Below are 26,089 nucleotides of genomic sequence, written 5' to 3'. Positions count from 1 at the left end.
CGACGAGGACAAGCCCTACCTGCGACCTCAACACGCGATTACAAGGAAGGTGACAGCTGACAGGACAGAAGTATTTCATCACGCCTTGGACAGACGTGGTTGCTAAGGAATTGTCGGAATGAGCGGAGTCGGGGAGAAGTATCGATTCCGTGGCAATATTGGCACAGCGAGTACCGTGAGTACAGAAGAAAGAACCCTGTCCGCATCGTAATTAGAAGTAAGGCGCGCTTTCCGGCTGCCTCTTAAGCGTTGTGTCAAAATCCTCGGTCTCTGACTGCTTTGAATTGACTCTCGGCTGGGGTTGTGAAACGCGTGAGGTGCTTGCCGCTGCTTGTGTCCATCGAGTGGTGGATTGAAGCGCACGCTGCACCTAATGACTGGCGTGTGAAGCCGGCTGGAAGAGCAAGGCGCATATTCCTCACTTACTTTGGAGGACGCTGAGGGGTGCCAGTGATTTATCGTCGCAGAAGCGTAGGGTTGTGGACTAATCCCTCTCGGTCCAACTCTTACGCTGTGTAGCGCAAAGTAAGGAGAGCAGTAAGTGCACCTTGTGCTTTTGATGTCAGCGTACTGCTAATCAACGCGATCTGTGGCTTCACAGCGTAATTTCTGACAGACTACCGCACGCTCTCATCAGACTATCGCATTGCCCTCAGCAGGAAGCCTTCAGCGCGCCAGGTCTCCCCTCAAATGATCATCGTCGTATGTTGACTCACCCTGTGAAGTGACAGGCAGCAATATCAACGCACCATCCCCTGCTGTTTCACAACTTATCTAGCAAGACTTTTGCGATTTTCCCACGCTACATTGACATTTGGAGCCAGTACTGCGTAGACTGTGTCTAACCCTGGAACTTGGGCAGAACCCTCCTCACTAGCCTGTGGCATTCAGCCCTCAGGAGTGCTGGCATTGTTAGAGGCCTCGGGGGGAACCATAAATTGTAACCGTGGGCCTTTTACTGCTTTGTTCAGATTTCTCCTTTTGCAATTCTAAGGGGAGGCACCCTCTCAGTGAATGATTTGCTAGTGTCATAATTGTGTGGTAGTTTATTCCCTGTACCTTGCCACACCTGTGGTTTAAGAATAGCACTGTGCCCCATCCCTTACACGAATATCTAGCAGGTTCCCCCAGGTTTGGGTTATTTGGTTAGTATAGCGTATTGTGACATTGTACCCCATCCTGTTCCATACTCCTCATTGCAGCCTAGTAATACACCATTGGTTTGGGGTTCCCTGTTGCCTTAGCGCTCTGTACACTATACCATGCAGAGTGTGACTCCTCCGCCCTTCTTCCTGACTAACCAAGGTGATCCTAGTATTCAATGGAAAAAGTGGAAAAAAGTATTTTTGAATTATGCAACTGTGTGCGGGCCAAATCTTGGACTTGAAAGGAAGGTAGCATTACTAGCATACTATTTAGGGGCAGAGGGGGAAGAAGTCCTAGATCATCTCCCAGAGTTAGGGACACAGGAAGCGAGGGGCCTCAATGAGCTAGAAGTGAGTTTGAAGAAGTTGGATCTACACTATCTCCCCAAGACTAGCACCATAATGGAGAGGTACCATTTTGGGAAGAGAGCACAGAAGGAGGGGGAATCTATTGAAGATTTTGTTTCTGACTTAAGAAAACTAGCTGCGACATGCAAGTTTGGTGGTGCTAGGGAAGAAAGGATCAGGGATCAGTTTGTGCTAGCATGCAGAATGGAACGTGTACGTGAGGAGTTATGGCTTAAGGATGATCCGCCCTTGAGAGAGGTTTTGATCATAGCTAAACAAGTTTAGCACATGTTGCAGTGTGTCAAGGAAATTAAGCAAGACACTGGGGAGAAAAGGAATGATGATAAGCCCGTTGTGAGTGAAGTGATGACTGAATGTGAGGCTGTGTCAGTGATCAAAGGCCAGAAAATAACGGGTAGAGAACAGAAGGAAAACAGAGTGGGAGGATCATTCAAGGGCACTTGCTACAGATGTGGCAAGCAGGGGCATCTAGCCAATGACAAAGAGTGTCCCGCCCTCAGGTTCACATGTAACAAGTGTGGGAAGAAGGGTCATTTTAAACAGTATTGCAAGACTGGACAAGGGTTCAGCAGACAGAGTAGAGACAGGACGAACATAGTCTGTGATGAAATTGTGGTGCAAGTCAAGGAAAGTCAGGTCATAAGCCGCAATGACACCATGTGTGAAGAAATTGTAGTGCAGGTCGATGAGGGTCAGGTCAACAGCCCAAAGACACCATAAAAGTGGGAAACACTGAGGTAGAGGCATTGTTTGATTCCTGCTCTAGGATAACCATGATTAATGCTAGAGTATTCACATGTGTGTCCAAAGGGAAGATAATTCTGAGAAAAATGGACGTGAGACCTGGAGGATATGCGGGACGCCCCATCTCAATGAAAGGCTACTTCTAGAGCAAAATAGAATACAGGAACAGGTCAACATTATCCAAGGTGTATGTGTCTACAGTCGGGGATAACATACTGGGGTGGCAAGCGCAGAAGGAGTTGGGGGTCCATCTCAATCCCAATTGTAACCCCCAGATCTTGATACAGGAGATGCTGGAACTAAAGGAAGACGTAGTGTCTGAGTTCAAAGACGTTTTCAGAGAAGAACTGGGATGTTTAAAAAACTTCTGTCACAAGATAAAGTTGAAGGAGAACGCTAAACCTGTCGTGGCCAAGGTCAGGAAGCTTCCAATTGCCATCCAAGAAGAGGTGAAGTCTGAGCTGGAGAAGCTGTGCAAGGCAGGAGTCATCGAACCAGTGGAAGCGACAGAATGGTTGGCACCCATTGTGGCCGCAAAGAAGAAGGATGGGTCGGTTCGGCTCTGCATCGATCTGAGGGCACTCAACAGAGAAGTCGTGGTCGATCGATTTCCTCTCCCGAACATCACCCAGATGATGAGCATGCTTGAGGGGGCAAAAGTGTTCTCCACCCTCGACCTCACCTCGGCGTACTTCCAGATCAAACTACATGAGGAGTCGCAAGAACTCACAGCGTTTGTGACACCCATGGGCGCGTACAAGTTCAAAAGGATGCCTTTTGGGTTAGTCTCGGTGGCTGCCGTGTTTCAGAGGCTCATGGGGAACATCCTGAAAGACATCCCAGGCGTTGTGTGTTATCAGGAGGATGTGCTGATATTCGCAAAAGACCAAGAAGAACATGATGAGACGTTGAGACGTGTGCTAGGAAGGTTCAGGTCGCAAGGTCTAACTCTAAAAAAGGAAAAGTGCGTTTTTGGCTGCGCAGAATTAGACTTCTTGGGACACAAGGTGACAGCCGAAGGAATATGCTCTAAAGCCGAGCTCCTGAACACCATCGTAAGTTTTATGCCCCCCACAAGCAAGGATGAAATCAAGTCATTCATGGGAATGCTAGAGTTTTATGGAAAGTTCATACGGAACCTTGCGGGAAGGACGTACGCCATCAGGTTGCTATTGAAGAAAGAGACGGAGTTCAACTGGAGTAAAGAGTGTCAGAGGGAGTTTGAAGATGTAAGGAGGGCACTGGCAGAAGCCCCCAGCTTGAAGTCCTACATACCCAACCGGGCGACAGTGGTCACCACCGATGCAAGCGCTAAAGGGCTGGGAGCAGTCCTCACACAAATAGGCAGAGACGGTGAAGAAACTATTGCGTTCGCCTCTAGATCACTCCAGAAGTCCGAAAACAACTACTCAGTTATCGAAAAAGAGGCTTTGGCAGTTTCCTGGGCATTGGGAAAATTCAGAGACTTCCTGTGGGGTACACAATTCACGCTGCGTACTGACCACAAGCCGTTGGTTGAAGTCTTCAGCAAGAAGGGCCTTGATGCCATCTCCAGCAGGTTCAGGCGATGGGTGGTCAGTCTGCAAGAATATACCTTCTGCGTCGAGTATGTCCCGGGAACACGCAATTTCGAAGCAGACTGTTTGTCAAGACTCGCGAATGAGGAGGAAGTGAAGGAGGCGGATGTTGAAGCGGATGAACACCAATTGGAGAGTGTCTGCGCCATCCAGAGGGCAATAGGAGAAGAAACATGGAAAAACGCAATGAAGGAAGATGAAACTTTGGAGGAGGTGTGCAACAGAATAAAGGGCAGGTGGAAGCACGAAGACAAAAAGGAGGAGAATCTGCGGCCGTACTGGGTAGTCAAAGATGAGCTATCCATGGCCGATGAATGCCTGTTCAGGGGAACAAGACTCGTCCCCCCTGCGTCAGTGAGAGAAAGCCTAGTCGAGTTAGCCCATGAAGGCCACATGGGTATCACCAAGATGAAGCAAAGGCTGGGAGAGGACTATTGGTGGCCAAGCATGGACCTTGCAATTGAAAGGACAATCAGGGACTGCATTCCATGCAGCAACAGTGACAAAGTCTTGAAGCAAATGACACCGCCAATGGTATGTAGGCCCCCACCGTCAGGACCCTGGGAGGAATTGGCACTGGACATTGTGGGTCCTTTGACAGGAGAAGTGCGCACGCCGTACATTCTGGTACTCATGGACATGTATTCAAGGTGGCCAGAGGTGAGACTAGTGAGCGAAGTCACGACGAAAGTTGTCATTGAGTTCATGCAGGAGTTATTTGTCAGAGAAGGGCTACCCAGCAGCCTACTCACAGACAATGGGGTGCAATTGTGTTCCAAAGAGATGGAAGATTTCCTGGAGGGGAGAGGCATCTCTCACAAACGGTGTGCCCTGTATCACCCTGAGACCAACGGCATGGTCGAACGTTTCAATAGAACCCTCAAATATACAAATCATCAGGTGTAAGGTGTCTGTCTGACACCTTACACCTGATGATTTGTATATTTCTCTATTACGAAATCACAGAAAGTGTATTTCATTAATAATTGTCTGTTCTAATTTTTTGATCAATTTACAGACTTTCTCCTGCCTTGTATTTGTTTGTTTTTCTATGGTTGTGTATATGTGGTAGCTGGACACAGGCTTGTGTTCCACTTGGATATTGTCAGATATTTTGCCACATCTGAGTGTATTTAATATTAAACTATGTCCTGCTGGACATTGAACAAAGATTCCAATTTTGGGCTATTTGTATCTCTGTTTTTAAATTGATATTGAAGTTTGGGACCACTGTTTCGTGAAATATTGCATACTCCCAAGGTCCCAGACCTATTGCTACTTTGGGTTTCCCTTGTTATATATAGTAGTGACACATCCTCTGCAGGCTCATGCGACGCCCGGGACACCGAAGGCCTAACGTGCGTCCTCCTCAACGTGCGCTCCCTCCACAGACACTAAGTAGAGATCTGGGACCTGATCGACACCCTGGTGCCCGACGTCGCCTTCTTCACGGAAACTTGGACCAACACCACCTCCGGTCCCGACATCACCACCGCTATCCCTGACGGTTACAAGATCCAGAGGAAGGACTGCCCAGGAGGAGGACTCGTCACCGCACACAAGATCTCCTTTCGGCTCTTCAACTCCAGCACGAGTGACCCCCACTCCAGCACAGAAACACCTCCACTTCCAGATCCAGACCTCCCCCAGGACCACGCTCCGAGGCACCCTCACCTACAGACCCCTAGGCCCCTGCTCCCCTGCCACAACAGCCATCCCCAACCTCGTTGAACCCCGTGCCATCACCTCCATGGACTACATCCTACTTGGAGTCCTCAATTTCCACCTCGACAATCGCAGCGAACCTGACTGCACCGCCCTACTCGACAACCTCTCCAACCTCAGACAGCAGCAGCTCATAAACACCTCCGTGCACAGAGCAAGACACACCCTCGACCCCATCTTTGTAGGATGGTCAAACATCCACTTCAGCCACATTGGTGAGGGTGTAGGGGGAGCAGGGAGAGGGAGTCGTAAATGCCCAGCTGACTGCATTTATCAAAGAGCACTCCATCCTAGACGCCTCCCAGTCCGGATTCCGCAGCAACCACAGCACCAAGACCGCCCTCCTTTCTGCCACTGACGACATCCGCTTGATACTCGACCTCATCCTACTAGACCTCTCTGCGGCCTTCGACACCGTCTCAAACCACACCCTCGCAGCCAGACTGCACGACGCCGGGATACAAGGAACTGCCCTCAACTGGACCCGGTCATTTCTCTCCGGCAGAACCCAGAGGATCAGACTCCCCCCTGTCATCTCCAAACCCACTGCGGAGTACTACAGGGATCATCGCTCAGGCCCATGCTCTTCAACATCTACATGGCCCCGCTTGCCGCCATCGTCAGACAGCATGGGCTCAACATACTATCTTACGCCAATGGCAACCAACTCATCCTCTCCCTCACAAAGGATCCAGAGGACACCAGGCTCAGCTTCCAGGAAGGAATGAGGGACGTGGCGGCATGGATGAAGGACAGCTGCCTGAAGCTCAATACTGAGAAAACCAAGGTCCTCATCCTGGGACCCTCGACCTCCGCCTGGAGGTGTTCTATGGAAATGCCCACTTTCACTCATGGAACACCTTCCTGCCTCAAGGCAGCATAAGGCAGATAAATGCACTGCCTTGCGTTACTTTGGATTTACTAAACCACACCGAGCCACTCATGGTGGCTTAGCGTCACGGCCGTCTTAACAGCATTATAGGCCCCCGGCTAAAGCAGTGCACTGGGCCCTGCCTACACAACCACTCACAGGATAGAAACATGTTTAACGGAAAATGAGTGTTAAATTTTGGTCTTCATGGGCACGTATGTTTGTGGGACCCCCCGGCAACTGCCCAGCGTGCCTATGCGTTAAGACAGCACTGCTTGCCGTAGTTTTGTAAATCCCACTTAGAGCTTGTGTTGAGTTGTGTCGCCTTTACTAAATCTTTTCCAACTGGTGTTAGGCAGCCAATAATTGTCATATTTAGCACACTGCCACAGAAATGTTATTTTAATAACCTCCCCGAGTAAACTAGACTTTGTAAGAGGATTAAAGTGTTGTTTTCTGCAGAAAATAAGCTCACATATACACACTTTAAAAATAACATGTGATCTTCAGTTATTCAGTGGTACCCAGATCTATTCTAAAAAGTGTCTTTTGTTTATGCTTTGTCCTGTGTGGTCAATTCAGGGATTCTGGCAACTTCAAGAAACAGATCCACAGTACATTATAGTGCAGATCATAAATATTATATATGTATTCTGCGAGATTATACTTTAGGATTCAAGACATCAATCGTTAGAAAGAGAAACAAAATATTTGTAATCCTACTGCAGAGGTCTCCAACCATTGCTATAGTGAGAACTCATAAAGAACACTGAAAACCACTGTGAGCTAGTGCCTAATATAGGGATCTGATAATTGTACAGAGAGGCCACATAACTTAAACACTGCCCAGGAGTACTCAAGTCCTTCTGCGGGGAGCATACACCATTAATGGCACAAGAGCTATTTCACAAAAGAGGTCACTAGGGATCAGTTTTGTCCCTTTCTCTTGAGACAACGAAAGGGACAAAGTGAAATTGAGATAAAAACAGAGAACATAAGATAAAAAAAGAGGAACACAGAAGACGAAGAGAGAAGGAGACAAAGAAAGGAACGAATGACAGCTTAAGAGAAAAATGGCAAGAGAGAATGAATGAAAAATTAGAAGGAAAGAAACAGAGAAAGACAGGGAAACAAAGACAGCATAGGAACTGAGAAAAACAAAGAGCAAACCATACAAAATAAACAGAGAAAGGAGCAAAAAAAGGAGGGGAAGGAAAAAAAGAGAAATTAAGAAGAAAATGGAGGAGGAGGAAAAAGGTGAAAGGAATGAGTGAAGGGAGAGGAAGAGGAAGAGAAAAAATGGCAAACAAAGCAGTAGAAAATAAAATAAGGAAGAGCACAACAGAGAAAGAGAAAAGAAAGAAAGCACGTGAAAGTAAAAAAGAATGAGAAAAGGATGGAAAGTAGGCAAAGGGTAAAATAGCGGAAAAACAAAAAAAACAGTAGAAGAAAAAATATATCAAGGGAGACACAAAGAAGGAGAGACATGGAGAAAAGAACTGTAAAGAAGAAAAAGAAAGGAAAAAGGCGAGGCAAGAAAGAAAGGAGAAAAATAAGTGAATAAAGACGTTTTCAGATGAGGGTGTGCTGCATGATCCTGCACTGTCAGCTTCGAGTCCTTCCTGAAAGGAGCACTGTGATATAAGTGGCTGTGTTATCAGTGCAGCTGTGTGTTCTCAAGCCTGTTGATAGTCACTTATAATGTGCGAGCTACCCAGTGGCAGCTTGTGAACTACTGCGAGCTCATGATGATTGTGCTGTAGGAGACCCCCGTCTGAGTGCCCTCTTGAAATATCTGCTGATTTTGGACGAGTATCTGGGTTTAAATTGTTTGTGTGCTGCTATGGACACAAGCTTTTTTCTAAGTCAATTTATTGGAAAAGTTTACCATCGTCTCTTAAAAGCAGTGATTACTTCAAATGTGATCAAATATTGTATTTACAGCATCTGCCACTGAAGTGCACTAGGAAACAATGCTTTTGTTTAAACCTGCTTATTGTGCAGCAAGGGGGGGGGGGGGGACAAGTAGTGGCAAATACCTGTTTAGAGAGGCAAAACCTTGCCCACTGAACCATGTTTTTTAGTCGTATGCCAGAATATTGTACACAAAAATATCCTCTATCATAAGTATTTTGTTCTAAATATTATTTTTATAAAAGTAGCCTTCTATTGGGTCTAGATTTTCTATTATTTACTACAAAGCTGCCACATATTTATAGCGGATATTTAGGAGATCCTATAGACGTCAGATGATATTCAGGTACCAGATCCATTTTCCCAGTGGCCCTGCCTATAATCTTTAGGGATATGACCTACATCCTGTTTCAACTCTGACAAAGTACATTCCAAAAGACATACATATTTGTGCTTGAGGTTCTAGCAGATGTACACCTCCAGGAGCTGGACATGCTATCCGCCTCTTCTAAGTCCTGGCCACACATTGTCTGTTTTGGGGAATGGAAAATTCCTGGCACATTTGTGTTTGACAGACCTTTCTAGCACTTGTCCTATCACAGAATTATCCCCTCCAGACCAAGCCGACACTATGGAGACATGGCTCAGGTGTTGGCTCAAGGGAGGAATTGTCCTTTGTGGTGCAGTGCTCTGAGCTGGAAGGGCTGGGGTGGTGCCAACTCCACATCTGAGAGAAACAAATCACAGTGGTTTCTTGGACCACGCAACTATTGGAGCTTTATTACCACAAAACATCTCACCAGAAAAGGAAATGTGAAATCTTTCTGAACAGTGAGGAAGAAGGCTAGAGTTTCGATGAGGATTGGGCAGGCCCCCATCAGTAATAGCAGACTAGCTATAAACCTTTAATGTTCTATGCTTAACCCACAACATGTACAGAATCTGCCAGGGAGCCCTGCTGACTGGCCAGGAAAAAGTTCATGCAAGCCTGCAGCTAAGAGTAGTGCGTCCAATCCTGTACTAAATGCCTGCTCATTCCTTTTGCTCAAGCACTGACTGTACCTTCTCAACTATGTGTCATTTCCCTGCAATTCCTGGAGCGTGTTCAACGTCGTAAGTCAGAAGAATGTGTTGCCTATCTAGGAGAATTCCAGTGGATCATTTGGAACTGGTCATTCTTTTGTTCATCTCAAAGAAGCGTTGTGTAACTTTCTTGCGTCTGCTCCTCCCAACATTAGTGCAAATGTTGGTACCATCATTGTACAGGCAAAGGCTGCCTTGCAATGCAACAATAACTGTGACACAACCAGCTTGATGTCGAGCAAAGTCCTTTACCGCATTGATCCTCATAAAAACAGGACTATTCATTGTAGTGTTTTCAATGAGATATACAATCCATTTTATTTCAGATTCACGTTTAGTCTAAAATGATGTCTCTTTACAGAAATAAATATTTAATTCTCATGTGACTCCACACTGACATACATGTTTCAGGCCTGTTAGATTTGGGGGTCTCTAGTTGGCAATGGTATACACCGTTGTCCAAATAGGGACCCTCGCTTCTAGTCAGGGAAAGGGGGATACTCTCCTGAATAACCCCTGCTCACCCACTTGGAAGCTTGGCACGAGCTTACAGGCTTATCTCAGAGGCAGTGTGTAAAGCATTTGTGAACACATATAGCAATACAGTGACAACACTACAGAGGGACACCACACAGGTTGTATTATAAAAATAAGTATTTTTATATGTATAGACTTATCACAAGACCCAATGACAAAAATCCACAATTCTGTACTCAGAAATAGACTTTAAAATGGTAGAAAATAGCTCAGTTCTCTTAAGATTGTAAATGCGACACTTTACTCTCAAAGTACCTTTGATACGTTACGCAAAGCAAACAAAAGGGTCGCAGGGAAGGTGATGCGTTGGTTTCTTACACTCAGGGGAGTGAATGCGTTGGTTCCTTACTGCTGCGCAGGGGAGTTGATGCTCGCTTCCTTACTGTGTGGGGAGGTCATGCGTCGGTTCCTTTCTGTTCTCCGGTACGAATCGACAAGATGGCGCCTCGATGTGATACTTCTCCGGTGCGATGTGACAAAATGGCGTCTTGGTTACAATGCAACAATGAAGGCAGAGAGTGTCTGTGCCTAGTCCAAAAAAGTTCTGTGCAGTCCTGAAGCACCTTGTTTACAGGACTCCTTCTTTCCTTTGACAGTGTGGGTCAGGGTCATCAGACACACCACAGGAGGTGGAGCCAGCATTGTGGAAGGCAGGCACAGCCCTATTCAAGACCGGGTGCAACTCCTCCCACCACTCTACATGCAGATATGTCTATTCAGCCCTGTGCTGACTCACCCTGTCTCCTGGAGCCCCCCAGTCCCTGTCACTCACAAACCAGACAAGGAATACAAAACCTAGCAGAGGCCGGCTTGGATAGTTAGGCAAGAAAATACCTACTTTCTAAAAGTGGTATTTTAAAACACAGAATGTTAAAACCAACTTCACTAAATATGTATTTTATCATTCTGAGTTCAGGCATAGTAAATTCGCTTTTCTACCATGTTCCCTGGGTCAGTTAAGATGATAAAGTGTTATAATCAAATTGCCCATTCTGGCCTATGGGGTAGCCTTGCAATAGTGAAAAAGGAAAATGGCTGTAATTCACTATCAGGACAAGCCACACACATCAGGAAATATCCTACCTTTTACCTACAATGCACCCTGCCCTTGGATCTACCTTAGGGGTGGCTAACATGTAGAAAAGGGAAGGTTTGGGGACTGGCAAGTGGGTGCACTTGCCAAATCTTCCATAATGCATGGCAGTACCAGACTGCACACAGGCTCTGCAATGGCAAGCCTGAGACACACTTTACAAGCTGCTCTGGTGGGTGGCACAATCAGTGCTGCAAGCCCACCAGCAACATTTGATTTACAAGACCTGGGCATATGCAGTGCACTGTACTTCAGTCTGACACGTAAACCTAATAAGCCAATCATGGAGTCACTAATCCATACATCAATTTACCATAGGGAGCACTTGCACTGTGGCACTGAATAGCAGTGACACAGTGCCCAAAGCATCTCAAACCAGCAAAAACATAAGAGGCAACAGCAAAAAAAATCGAAGGTAGACCCACGCCAATGGTGCCAGGTCTAACATGTGCCCCTCCAGCTAAAATGTGGGGAGAACTACCCTACCTCTTGGGAGTTCTCATCAATAAGGTGGAAAAATCTGGACAGATGAGCAGCATTGGCGTGCTCGGTACCAGGGCGGTGTAGCGCTGTGAAGTCCATCCCCTGTAGGGAAATGGACCACCTCAACAGCTTTGGATTCACACCCTTCATCTGCATCAACCATCTGAGGGGCCTGTGGTCTGTCTAAACCCGGAAGTGAGTCCCAAACAAGTATGTTCTCAACTTCTTCAGTGCCCAGATCACAGCAAATGCCACACGCTCAATTGCACTCCACCTCTGTTCCCGTGAAAGTAACCTCCTACTAATGAAGGCTACAGGTTGGTCTAGAACCTCCTCATTCATCTGTAACAGAACAGCCCCCACACCATGAAGCGTCTCTTTGAATAATAAACTCTTTTGAGAAGTTGGGCTCCAAGAGCACAGGCGCTGTGCACATGGCAGTCTTCAGGGCATCAAAAGCTTTTTGACAAGTGTCAGTCCAGTTCACTCTCTTGGGCTGCTTCTTGGAAGTCAGCTCTGTCAAGGGTGCAACAATGCTGCCATACCCCTTGACAAACCTCCTGTAGTACCCAGTGAGTCCTAAAAAGGCTCTCACTTCTGTCTGGGTCTTGGGGGTTCCAAAGCCAGGATAGTCTCAATCTTGGGCTGTAGGGGTGCCACCTGGCCGCTCCCTACCTGGTGTCCCAAGTACACCACGGAACCCTTCCCGATCTGTCACTTACTCGCCTTGATTGTGAGGCCTGCTCTCCGCAGCGCCATCAACACTTCTCAGAGGTGGTGCAGATGTTCTTCCCAACTGGTGCTGAACACTGCAATGCCATCCAGGTAGGCAGCACTGAACTCTTCCTGTCCAGTCAAAACCTGGTTGACCAACCTCTGAAAGGTGGCAGGGGCATTCTTCATCCAAAGGGCATAACCCGGAAGTGGTAGTGCCCATCTGGTGTGGAGAATGCTGACCTCTCCTTTGCCCCATCAGTCAAGGCATTCTGCTAGTACCCAGATGTCAAATCAAACGTGCCGAGGTACCGGACAGCCCCTAACCAATCAATCAGCTCATCAGGTCTGGGGATGGGGTGCGCGTCAGTACTGGTGACTGAATTGAGCCCTTGGTAGTCCACACAGAACCGCAGTTCTGGTGTGACACCCGTTGCGGCAGCCTTTGGGACCAAGACCACTGGGCTGGCCCAAGGACGGTTAGAGTACTCAACTCAATCACCCCCAACAGAAGCATCTTGGAGACCTCCTCCTTGATGCAAGCTCTCACCCTGTCAGTCACTCTGTAAGTTTTGTGCTTAAGAGGAGGACTGTCCCCAGTGTCCACATCATGGACGCACCAATCAGTGACACTGTGAATCTGGGAGAACAGATCAGAAAACTGTCCCAGCAACTGGTGACAGTCATTCTGTTGCTCAGGGGCGAGAGGTTCACACCATCACCTGACCCATAGTGCTCTGTTGCAGACAGGGGGTCAAGAAGAGGCTCAGTCTCCCCCTCCATTCCAGCATCTATTGCTAGGAGCATGCCACTTCGGAGATCTCTAAGTGTGGCTTCAGGCAGTTGACATGTAGGACCCACAAAGGGTTCCTTGGAGACCGCAAGTCCACCAAGTAGGTGACAGGACTCTTGTGCTCCACCACCTCAAATGTTCCGAACAGAGTAGGTGGAAAGGGTGGTGGAATTGCAATCATCTATAAAAGCCACCTCTCCTGCTGCTTACTAGATAGCCCGATCCTTGACTGTGAAAACGCCCACTTCACTATTCAACTCTCCCCTTCTAAATCACTCTCGGGCATTCTCCTGTACTGCCAACTGGGAGCACAGGGGCAATTCTGCAGCTCCCTGTTGGAAGCCATCATCTCACGCACCGGCCTCTCTTCCAACTTCAGAGTACTAGGAGACTTAAACCTCCACTTCGATGACCCCTTGGACAAAGTGGTAGGTGACCTAACACTCGACCTGGCTACCTATCAGATTCACCTGTAAAACCATCAAGTTACACACGTAAAAGGCCATTTACTAGACCCTATCCTCTCGAACATCTCAGGATTAAAAACTAGTGAGCCCCTACCTATCCCATGGTCAAACCACTGACTAGTACCATTCACCTGGCAAACCATCACAGCCCCCCCCCTCCCACGGGCCATTACCTGGCATACCAGAAAGCCCCTGGTCAAAACTAGTCCTTGATGACTGGAAACGCGAACTCGAATTAACCATCCCCACACTCGAACCAGACCCACTGTCAGTGGATAAGCAAATTTCAACCTGGTTAGAAAACTCATTCGACCAAGTACTGCCAAGGAAAATCCTACCTACAAAAAATGGAACCTTCACATCCCCTTGGTTCATCCCAGAACTCCGCGAATTGAAAAAACAATGTAAAAAACGTGTACGCTCATGGAGGAAGGACTGGGCCAATAACAAAAAAACAGAATACAGAGCAGCCATCAGGTTCTATAAAGCCACCCTGAAAACCACCCAGGCGGCTTTCTTCGATGAAAAAATTCCAGCCTCTGCCAACTCCTCTAGGGAAACATTCCGTATCATTAAAAATCTGCTGAAAGTCTCAGACCCACCCCCCGTCACTGACCCCTCTGGTCGCAGATGTAACGAACTGGCAGAATTTTTCTCCACCAAAATTCAAAATATCTTAAAAACCCTAGCAGCCTCCGACCACCTCCCAGGACACCTCCCCCTAACCCCCGCAATCAATACCCCTCACCTAGACTCTTTCTCCCCCCTCACCGTGGAGATACTTCCCAACATTTTAAATTCAATCAAAAGTGGTTCCCCCCTTGACCCTGCACCTTTTAACATCCTGAAACTTGTGACACCTACCATCACCTCCCCCATCACCAACTTATTAAACGCCTCCCTAGAACAGGGCACTGTTCCTCCAACTGGAAAAAAGCCACAGTAAGAGCATTGCTAAAGAAACCCCATCTGGATCCCTTAGAGCTGGGCAACTACCGACCCATCTCCCTACTCCCTAGAATTAGCAAGGTGGCAGCGAAATTCGTTAACCAACAGCTCTCCACCTTCCTTGAATCTAATGGCCTTCTACACCGCTCACAGACAGGCTTCCGACCTGGCCAGGGCACGGACACCGCCCTGCTGGCAGTTGTAGAAGAAGCGCGAATGATCCTAGATTCAGGTGGATCTGCAGCATTGATCCTTCTAGACTTAAGCACTGCTTTTGATACGGTGGACCACCGTATCCTTGTCCACCGTCTAAACAGAAAAGGAGTTACAGGGTCAGTCCTATCCTGGCTCAAGTCATTCTTAGAAAATAGAACTTTTCAGGTTTTTGAAGACAACATTCGATCCAGAGCTATTCCACTCCAATGGGGGGGGTGCCTCAGGGCTCTTCTTTAAGCCCTACACTTTTTAATGTGTATATGTCCCCACTGGAGGAAATCGTAGCCCCTTTCGGCATTAAGCTGGTCACGTACGCAGACGACACCCAACTTGTCTCCCTTAACCAGACGGACTGCTCCTCAGAAAACGTATGCTCCTGTCTCACAGAAATCTCCAGCTGGATGAGCAAATCCCTCCTCAAACTAAACGGAAACAAATCAGAGATCCTAGTGCTAGGCAATCAATCTAAATCCTCCCCCAAACTGATGTGGCAAACTTGCATGGGACAAGCTCTCTCCCCGAAGAAAGAAATAAAAAGCCTGGGTGTCTGGCTCGACCAGGACCTTACTTTTCAAACCCAAGCCAGGAAAACAGCGGAAATCTGCTTTGGTCTTCAACGCACCACATGAAAAATTCTCCCCCTCCTATCCCCCACTCCAGAAAACTCCTTATTCAGGGTCTCATTCTCTCCAGACTAGATTACGGGAACGACCTCTGTCTTGGCGCCCCGAAATCAGTCATAAACAAACTCCAACTTATCCAGAACTCGGCAGCTAGGCTGCTAACAGGCACAAAAAACGATGCTCCGCCAAGCCTGCCCTAAGCTCACTACACTAGCTCCCTATCCAAGAGAGAAATAATTTCAAATCCCTCTGCATAATACAAAAAATTCTCCAGGACAAGGCCCCCCCAATTCTGAAAACCTTGATCAAACCATATAAAGCCAACAGGAAGCTAAGATCCGATCACCTCTTTCTGGCAAACGTCCCCAGAATCAAGAAGGCGCAGTCAGGAGGACACCTTTTTTCGTACAATGCCCCCAAGCTTTGGAACTCCCTCCCCCTGAACATGCGGAGGGAAACCAACCTATCAAAATTCCGTAAGCTCCTGAAAACCTGGCTCTTCCCCTAGGTCACATCCGTTCCCTAGCTAACTCTTCGAGCTCAGCGCTGGGACGCCCCTGGGTAGCCACGCGCTCTACAAATACAATTACAATTCCAGTCCACTTATCCTGCAGTGCCCAGAGCTCCACTGGGGCCATGACCCACACAACCAGTGGCATTCTGGTCGTACCACCACTTCACCTCCTCCAGGCTGGCTTCCAGATTTGCCTCAGAGAGTTGTCTGAATCGCCTTGTCTGGTTCCTGAAGGCTAGCATGTAGCTATATACATCCTGGGGAGGTTTTCTGGGAGATTGCTCCGAGCCTTCCTTGATCAAACTCAAATGTCCTCTCACTGGGTGACTGTAGAGAAGTTCAAAGGGGCTGAACCCTAGGGACTTCTGTGGCACCTCACAGTAAGCAAAGAGAAGGCATGGTGAGAGGACGTCCCATTTACGCCTCATGGGTTCCTCAAGACCCATAATCATGCATTTGAGGGTCCGGTTGAATCTCTCAACCAGCCCATTACTGTGGATGGTAAGGAGTGTTGAACGTGTATGTTACACCGCACTCCTGCCACAGGGACTTCATAGACTTTGAAATGAAGTTTGCACCTCGGTCAGACACCACCTCTCTGGGGAACACCACGCGGGAGAAAATCCCCATAAGTGCACGTCCCACCACGGGGGCCGTCACTGTTCTGAGAGGGATGGCTTCCGGGTACCGGGTGGCATGGTCCACCAAAACCAGGATGAACCAGTTGCTCATGGCTGTCTTGGGATCCAGAGGCCCCACAATGGCAATGCCCACCCTTTCAAAGGGGATGCTGACTACAAGGAATGGCTGGAGAGGAGCCTTGGGCTTCCTCCCACTCTTTCCACTTGCCTGGCAAGTCTGACAGATCCTGCAATGATTGTTTGAACTCTTGCGCATTTGGGGCCAATAAAAGTGGGTGACAAGCCTTTCAAAGGACTTGTCCTGCCCAAATATCCTGCTAAAAACACATCATGAGCCAGTCCCAGTAGGAAGGCTCTGAAGCCCTGGGGTACCACAACACATGGGCTGACCCAGGCTCAGCAACCTTAGGCTCACTATACAGGAGACCATTCTCCCAGTAGATCCAATGTGATCCAGACTGATCACCTGCTGCCTGGTTTGCTACCGCAAACCCACAAGAGAAGGGCACTTGTTCTGCTCCTCACAGAACTCTTCACTGGAGGGTCCTCCTTCTTGCTGCCAATGGGTCAGCTCAGGCAGTTCCCCCAGTTCAGCTACCTGTTCCCCTGTAGGTTCTAGGGCATCTCCCTCAAGGTCTGCCTCCACCTGGACCGTGGGAACTGTGGGGGCGGGTTTCCCGTGCCCCTGGCCTCTTCTCTTTAAGGCAGACACCTGGGCCACTCTTTCAGGCTCCAGGTCCTCTTGAACACCCTTACTGGCAGCCATAGACCGAGTGGTCACGCATGCCCATTCAGGCAAACCCAACATCTCTGAATCAGCACTTCACTCCACCTAAGCCCAAGGGGAGCTCTCCAAATCGTTACCCAACAGACAATCAACAGGCATGGCTTGCCTCACAGCTACTTGAAGAGCCCCTGAGACCCCCCCCCCCACTCAAAGGCAACCTGAGTCGCCTTGCAGTGGCTCTCTGTGTTGTCAGAGGCAGCAACTGGGTAAAATGCATTGGGGATTACCTGCTCTTCAGACACCAGCCAACAACTGACAGCTGTCACACTGGCTCCGGTGTCTCTAAGAGCTTCCAACCTCTGGCCATTGATGGTCACCCACTGCCTGTACTTCTTAGTGTTATCAGGTAGCTGGGTCCTGGGGACCACCTCATAGTCTCCGAAAGAGGCTAGGGACATGTCTGCAAGACCCCACCCACCTTGGGCACCCATCTCCTGCCCCAGGGCTACACTAGCCATCTGCTGGGGTGGTGCACCAGTGGGTGCTGTCTTCCCATACAGGGGACATCTAGCATCATAAGAACAGTGGCCTACTAGACCACACTTAAAACAGGTCTTGGGCCCCCTGTGAACAGGTTGTAGTATAAAAATAAGTATTTTACTTGATCTGCCTGTTGAGTGGTTCCCTTTCACGACAATAAGTATGCCCTATACCAGGCCAGGCCAGGTGGGCTCTAGCAAGATATGAGAAGGGTACTCTACAGAATCAAAAGTGAAGGCTCCTGGTTTAATCAGAGTTCCATGGCCGGGGACACCCCTGAAAATGCACAAAAGAATAACATACCATTCAGAGTGTGCTGAATAAATCGAGAGAGCACAAGATAGGAGTTTTCCAATCTTAAATCATTTCATAGCTGACAGAAGGAGGGTTGCGAAAGATGCTGTAGCCCCCAAAATACTAACTATGCTGGTTTTCAGAAGGTGAATGAGCAACAGAGATACTTTTTCATTGTTTCACGCCTTGTCACATTTCCTGGGTGCTGAAAGACAAAGGTCTAATGTCAGGCCAGCCTTCTGACTTTTTACATAGTGATTAGTGTTTTATTTTCTTTCTCTGACTGCAAAGTGGAAGTATTTTGTAAAGTGAACTATGTGACAATCTTGCTGGGGCAGAGGAAGTGTGAAAGGAAAGGCTGCAGGACATAATTTTTTTTCTTACACAGAACACAATTTAAATGCCTGTAAATGAACTATACAAATTGTTCAAAACATATCAGCAGTTAGGAAAGCATAAATGAAGCCCTTTTTTGTAATTGTGAAGTTTGATGGAAACATAGATTTTAATAGGACCAAACAAACCAAATTTTTTACTTGGTGATGTGAATTGATACACATTTGTGAAATCTGATATCACACAATACCGTTTGGTGGTGTATAGTTTTGTTAGGGGTGGACTATAAATCCCGCTCCACCGGCAGAGTTCTCTGATTTTTGGCCGTTCTGTGTTACACTTGTAATTCAGAGTTCCAGTAAACTCTGCCAACCGCTTAGTGGTGGAGTTTTTTCTTGCGCACTGCAAGCCAATGGTAAGTTGGTGAGTGTGGTCTTGAATTGGCATTCCCTAGAGCCATTTTCAGGTTTGTGGAGGGCACCTGGCGAGATTTTCTCAATGCTGCTTGAGTAGAAATTCTACTTGAGCAGCAGCAAAGAAGCAGAGCCATCTAGTGTGCCTCGTCATGCCGTTTGCGCTGACTTTGCAGTGTGTCACAAGCTCCCAGCGCTAAAAATCAATGCGGGCAGTGCAACATGCCAATTTTCGCCCTCTTCCAGAACTCTGCATAATCTGGCGGAGTTTTCATGCTACTTCACGAGGTCCACTCATCCCTAAGTTTATCAGTAAAACTGTATATCTATGCAAATGTAGTGACAATACATTGATGACAGCACCCCCACTCTGAAATTTGCTCCAGCACTACTTGCTCATTCACATTTTTGAAGTTTTATAAAGCATGAATTTGACGTAGGAGCTTTAGAGCAGTTTACACTGCGCACGGTCTAGTTGTGTTTTTTTGGCAGGTGGAGAGAAAGTGAAAGTGATTTGCCCAGAATCACAGGACATTGAGCCTATGCCAGGACTCCATTTCCAAATTCAGCAGCTCAGGGCAGGAGGCTACATCTCCTGCAGACCCAATAAAGAGGTAATATTTGTCATCAACCTCTAAGCGCGACAGAGTTTACACAAAGCAAGTGTGGATGACTGTGGCTGCAATTTGAGTGTCAAGGCACACCCAGCAATCTTACATATTCGTCTGACTCAAGGAGATTCATTCTGGACTTTTAAACTAATTGTCTTTTTCTGGTAAGATGTTTGAGATGTTAAAACGTCCCCTGCAGAGATGTGCTTAGCAAGGGGGCTCACAACTTCAGATCTCAAAAGGTCCTATTGACCTGTTTAAATCTGATGTGGAGCCTCCCAGCAGCTGATCAAAGAATATACAAATGAAACCTTCTCTGCAGCATCTTACCAAACCATCAGCTAGATCCTAATGCATGCTTTTAAAGAAGCACTTTCCCTGCCCTCGAAGGATAAGTGCCAGGCGCTTTACTCCCGTGCCACAAGTGTTGATGAAATCAGTTTAGGTGAAACACATCACACTCAGCCTCCAGAGCCAACTACCAGCCCGAGATCTCACATCTCAGTGGGTTTTGACACCCTCACTCTGCTGAGTATATCTGTACCTCTGGAACTTGGCAGTGCTTAATTTGAGCCAGTGGTTTCCGGTGCTCGGCACTGGCACTTAATTGTCAACACCGGCACTTGTGACAGTCTGCAAGAGGTAGCTCCGTCTGGTTAATTTAGAGATGACCACAACAACAGTCAATTATTAATTAAATATACACTAAAAAACAACTATTAGCTGCCCCCAAACTTTTCTTTACCTTTTGGGGCCTGAAATTGTCTGCATTTCGCAATTGTAGGAGTGTGATAGCTAGTAGTTGTGTTGTTACTATCACTGGCAGCATGCAGGGCCATGTCTGGTGCAAGGTGCCGAGGCCTCCTGACGTGAGCCTTGCCACTTATTTTTAGTTCCAGCGATAGCGCGCATGCGCTGACTGCAAGACCTGCTGTATTCATTAAAACCACATTATTCCCGCCTGCTGCTTACCATTCATTGACCCCTATGACGCTGTTCTTAGCTGGCTGCTAACTGGTTCCAACAGCCAACACGTCACTTCTGGTGAAGGCTGAGAGCACCGGTAAAGTACAAGTTCTTTATGCTGTGGTTCTCCATGTGTTGTGTAGGAGAACTGTTTGCGAGTGCGTGGTAATTTGCCTTTGCAGCCGGTCACTGTTTGATCTTCACATGCGTGCTCTTCCCTCTCACCAGGACTTCTTCTGCGAGTGCGCGGTTGTTTCCTGGTGGAGATTGCTTTAGTTTCTCCCGTGCGAGTGCCTTCTAACTGAAAAACAAATGTCAATGAAATTGTTTTTTTTTTTTTTTAAACCTTCCCAGTGGTAATATGCTTTGTCACAGTCCTCACACTGAATGATTTGTGGAGTCCCTCTTCCATAGTAAAATAACAATTGAACAAAGATGGTATGGCACTCTAATAACGCTCTGATCACAATAAAATTGCTGACCTTGGAAGGATTTAAAACTAGTTGGCATTCCGGGGATTTAAGTTACCACCAGATCGATAAAAAAAAGCCCAGAACTAATGCATCTGTTTCCTTTGCGCTTTGTTTAAATAATAATATTTCAACACATTTGGGTCTGCAGCAGCTGGGCCAAACGTCGCAAAATAACAATAAAAAACGAAATGCAGCTGTTTTACAGGACTTGTGTATTAATTAAGTTACCATCTTCTCTATAATTAACGGAAGTACTAAAAGGAATACATTGTTGTAAATGCAAATAGTTGAAAAGCTCTAACTTTACAAATGCAATACAGATGTTTTCAATAATAATGTATTTTGCATCCAACTGTGATATGTGTGTCCATCATCCATCGGTAAATGAGAACATAGGGGAAATGCAGATGTGATATAGACCTGCTGCCTCATACGTCGCGAACGTATAATTTACAAAAGTAGGCTGCTTTTTAGGTCGAGACTGGCGTAGGCTGTGCATGCACATGCGCAGTCTCGCCAGCGAGACTTAATGTCTCAGAGTAGCGAGGGTAAACCCTGCCCCACTTCTCCATTGGCTGGCCTCCTAAACGGCGACCAGCCATTGTAGGAGAGGGCTCTGTGACGTTCTGTTTTCGCTCTAAGCCCCGTCCTTTTCGTATTGAGGGGCGTGTTTTTTTCGTTTCTTTCTCTCCTCTCCTCCAGCCCATGGAGAAGAGGGGAGAAAGAAAAACACGCCCCCCAGTCTGAAAAGGACGGGGCTTACAGCATCTCTCACCTTTCACATCAAAAGCACTTTTAGGTCTCAGCTGTGTTGTCTAAGACGGCCACCCTAGCAGAGCCCGCTCCTGGGAAGTGACCATGTACCAACTCCTAAAATAACAGCCATTAAAGGCCTAGCAACCACAACATGTTTACGCATCCAGGCACAGCGCGCAGGCTGTGACAGGTAGCAAGCTCGGCAGATCTATTTTAAGGGAGCGCTCCTCGTCACCTACCATTCTGCATCACTAGAAGACCATGGCTAATTCGAGTATCTGCCTGGCAACACAAGAGGGGTGGGAGGGAAAGAAAATGGGGGAAAAATGCATCAAGGGTCAGCCACAGTTTGTTTATCTTCTAGTCAGACACAGACTACAAGTATTCACGAAGGTGAGATGCCACCATTACGTCTACCGGCCTAAAGCAGGAAGATTAGTGTTAGTTCGAAATGAAGATAAAAACAGTGGGGCATATTACCAAGCAATAGCGATAATTATCGCTATTGCTTGGTTAGAGACAAAAATATACCGCTGAGCTGCGGCGTTTTTTATCGCAAATAAGCCTTGGTATTACCAAGGTTTATCGCAAATGCGATAAAAATCGGCCGCAATGCATGAATACCGCTGAAAAGTCTGCGATATTCATGCATTACCGAGCTATTGCTCTTAGCCATGTTATCCACCTCCCATTGGATAACATGGCTAAGAACTGCTCAGGGCAGGTGTTAGCTTTTGGAGATATTCGCGCTTAGCGCGATTATCTCCAAAATTTGGTAATAGGAGATAGCGATGTTAGCGACTGTTTCCAGTCGCTAACATCTTGGCACGCCCACTTTGCATGTCATTAGTGATAAATATCTCTGACATGCAAAGCGGGCCCAAGATGGTCGCTATCTCCTACTAGCTGTCGCTAACTGGTGTTAGCGACAGCTAGGTAATAGGGAGATAATTTTATCTCCGCTTTCTTGGCTTTTAAAGCCAATAAAGCGGAGATAAACCCCCTTAATAATATGCCCCAGTGTTCAGCAACATTTCCTCTTTGCAGTGCACATAGGAAAGACCACGGCTTAAAGGCTTCTAACTCCGACTTCGAAAACAAAGTGTGTAACTAACCAAAAAAGGGTGTTCTTGGGGTTAAGAACTTTCTCGTTTTCATGCACACCATATTTCTAAATTTGCTAGGAAGCGGGGAAAGACACCGAGCCGACATGAGCTTCAGGGGCCAACGATACTAGTAAATGTTAGGTCCTGTTAACTTGACTAGATTATGTATTCAAACAAGCACACTGGAGTCCGGGAACACACACACTGCGTTTATAAGGGGCAAAATACGTTTTAAGTACATAGACTGGCTAGAATTGTAATTTTCTTCAGTTTTCCATATAAGGAACTAGCGGAGCAAGAAACGTCACTGTCACTACTCCACTGGCATTACCTGTACGTCCCAGGAGTCCATATTCGTTTGAAATGCTATCTTCGTAACTGTGTGGTGTTGCTTGACCATTTGCGTTTGCTTTGGAGAACAAGAAGTCAACTGTTATTTATTTATTTTATTTATAAAGTTTTATATAGTGCTAGCTAGACCCGTGGATATCACTTAGGCATGGAGGTGGGTGACGTTTAAGATTTGAACCTGCAAAGAATGCCAAATTTACCCAATTATGTCTGCTGGAGGGATTTCAGCAAAAACGGTTATTCTAAAAGGTTTCTCGAAGCTTCTTTCACTATGTTTTAATTAGAATTTGAAACTTCACAAAGATTCAGAAGTTTTAATCAACCCATGAAGTTTCTGGAAAAAAAGTCATCACCATTTCATAAATTAACTATTTAAGGTATAGCCCTTTTCCATGACTTAGAGAACTGTTTCAATGACATCTCAATTCGGTTTTGAAAAACAATGGCACGTACATTTCCTTTGGGGAAAGGATGTGATGGAGCAAGGATTCGCACGTAAAGCGATTTGCTCGTATTCAAGACCCTTGAATAACAGTATTAATACATAACCAACATGTTTGTCCTACTAAACTTTTCCTTTTCCCTACATATTGGGTATCCGAGTGAAGCTTGCTTATGTGTTTTCTAATCCTAATACGCTTGCAAATAAAATGGCTGCTGCTACGCGGGGAATTTCTACTGCGCATGCGTCGGTTATTACCATGTGACGTGACGTACTCGCAGCTTTGGAGGGAATCTGTTGCTTCTGCGCACTAGAGCTAAGATGGCTGCTTTGTGTTCTCACATGCGAGAAGCTTGCACTGCTGCTTTTGCTAAGCTGCCCTTCTGCGCATGACAGTCCACAGCGAGAAGATGAACTCCGTGTTATTGAACCCAAGCCAGATGGTAGCCAGATGGTAGCCACAGCCAAGATGTGCCTGGGAACTCACGTCTGACCCCACTAAGAAGAAGTCAAAAGACTACAATATATTTGTCAATAGACTGCTCATTGTTATATGAAATGAAGACATCATGAGAACCTTAATTCAATGGGCGGGAACATTAATTTGAATAGGAGACGGAGAAATTCTAAAATATTAGGTGGTGTGATGACCTGTCCTCTTCCTTTGTCCAATCGAAATTGGGGATTCCTACACTTGCAACATTTGGGGGTGGTACACTGACCTGGAAAATAGTATATCTAGTGTAGGTTTAGCTAGATAAATTGTCCGACTTGTCCGAATAACTGACCTGTCACTGACCCAACGCACTCAATAGCTGATCGAGAACAGAGGTGCTGCGAAGCGCTCTGTCAGAAGACTCGCTGACCCAATCAGGGTTCTGGGACCTGAAGTGCTGGCGAAGCACTTTGTTGGAGAAATCGATAACCCAATCAGGGTTTTGACTGATAGCTGCAGGGAGGGAGTAGCGCAGGTGTTGCAACTGAACTGCGGGTGCTGGTCTCAACTTTCGGTGGTCCGGTTCTGATCCAAATCTGGTTTTCCTGTCCTGATTCTGACCTGCACTTGCTGGCCTACTGGCGTTTGCAACTTTCGAGGGTTTCTGTCCTTAACTGACCCGTGGCCAGGGTTGGTCTTCACACCGTTCTAGGTAAATATAAATCTGTGTGGGATTTTGCGTCCTTTTCTTACCGTTCCTTGATTCTTGCAGAAGTTACAATTGCATATGTTCCTTTTCTTTCCCTTTCCATTATCATAAATGATAAATCGTAAACTTTGCATTATTAGCATGCTTCATTGTCTTCCCTATCCTATAGTTGGATGTTAAGTCCAGTTCATGAATAAATAGATGATCCTATTTTTTACCCTCCCTTTAAGGAAAGCTGAGGTGGTTACTCTGAATTATTAGCGTGTTCCATTTTCTTACCTTCCCTATAGCTACATGATAAAATCCGTTTTGTCATTATAATTTGTATTCCCTCTTTTCACCCAACCCCTTTGAAAACGATTAAACTGTGGCTTCTAGCATGTCCCTTATTGTTCCCATCCTTTAGAAGATATAATCTCAAGTTAGATTTCTATAAGTTCATTTCAGTATGTTCCTTGTTCTTACCTTCCCTTTAGAATTCTAAATGGTTGGCATAATATATGTTTTGCATAGTTATATACTTTTCATGATTCTGATTATTGATAGCTTGCTTGCTGTAAACCTTTGGCTCATGACTTTTGATGAAGATTAGATAAAGGTTTTCAAAACTTCTCGAGTCTGTGCTTATTATATGAGAGCTTATTATCGTATTGCTACCATACCCTATTATGCTAACTCCCTGATCCCACAGGTCCACGGATCCCGGTGACCAGGAATGTAAGTCAAAGGTATAGGACCTAGTAAATATTAATGTCTGATAGCTAGTGCACAGGTTACCTGATTTAAGAAAATTACGATTAAATTGTATATGGGCGTAGGTGAGTATTTTGGTAAAGTTATAGACGGGTGACCTACGCGCTTTATCAGATGGAATGAGATGTTTAAACGAGCTTGCTGCAGCTTCTAGCAGGTAGGGTAGGGCTGTTACTTTTGGGCCTGGGCAAGAATGATTTCTTCCAGTAACTGTACACAAGATCTAATAAAACAATGGAATAAAATGTAACGCAAAGGAACTGCCAGTATAACAAGCAGACAAAGCTAATAGTCTCGTAATGGGAGAGCTATTGGCTATTTATTTTATTTACTGAAGCTTAGATTATATATTATGTCATTTATTTTAGCCAGTTGACTGGGGGTGAGTGTTTGATTTGTTCAAACGCTCTGTCCATCATCCAATTTGGTATCGCTATGTTGTACAGCAGCACAGTGAAAGTTAGGGTAAAAAAAGTGGAATGACGCGAACAGCCCTGACCACGAACGTCAGTGATCCATTTTTAGGTCGAGACTGGTACATCCTCCACCACCACATCCTCCACCACATTCACCACATCCACCACCGCCACATCCACCACCATCACACCCACCAACGCCACATCGACCACCACCACATTCATCACCACCACCACATCCACTACATCTACCTCCACCACCACATCCACCACCACCATATCCACCACATCCACCACCACATC

This window comes from Lissotriton helveticus, chromosome 8 (genome assembly GCF_964261635.1).
Source record: "Lissotriton helveticus chromosome 8, aLisHel1.1, whole genome shotgun sequence".
NCBI classification, from domain to species: Eukaryota; Metazoa; Chordata; class Amphibia; order Caudata; family Salamandridae; genus Lissotriton; species Lissotriton helveticus.
The sequence above is the reverse complement of the archived record's forward strand: the minus strand, read 5'-3'. Positions refer to the sequence as shown.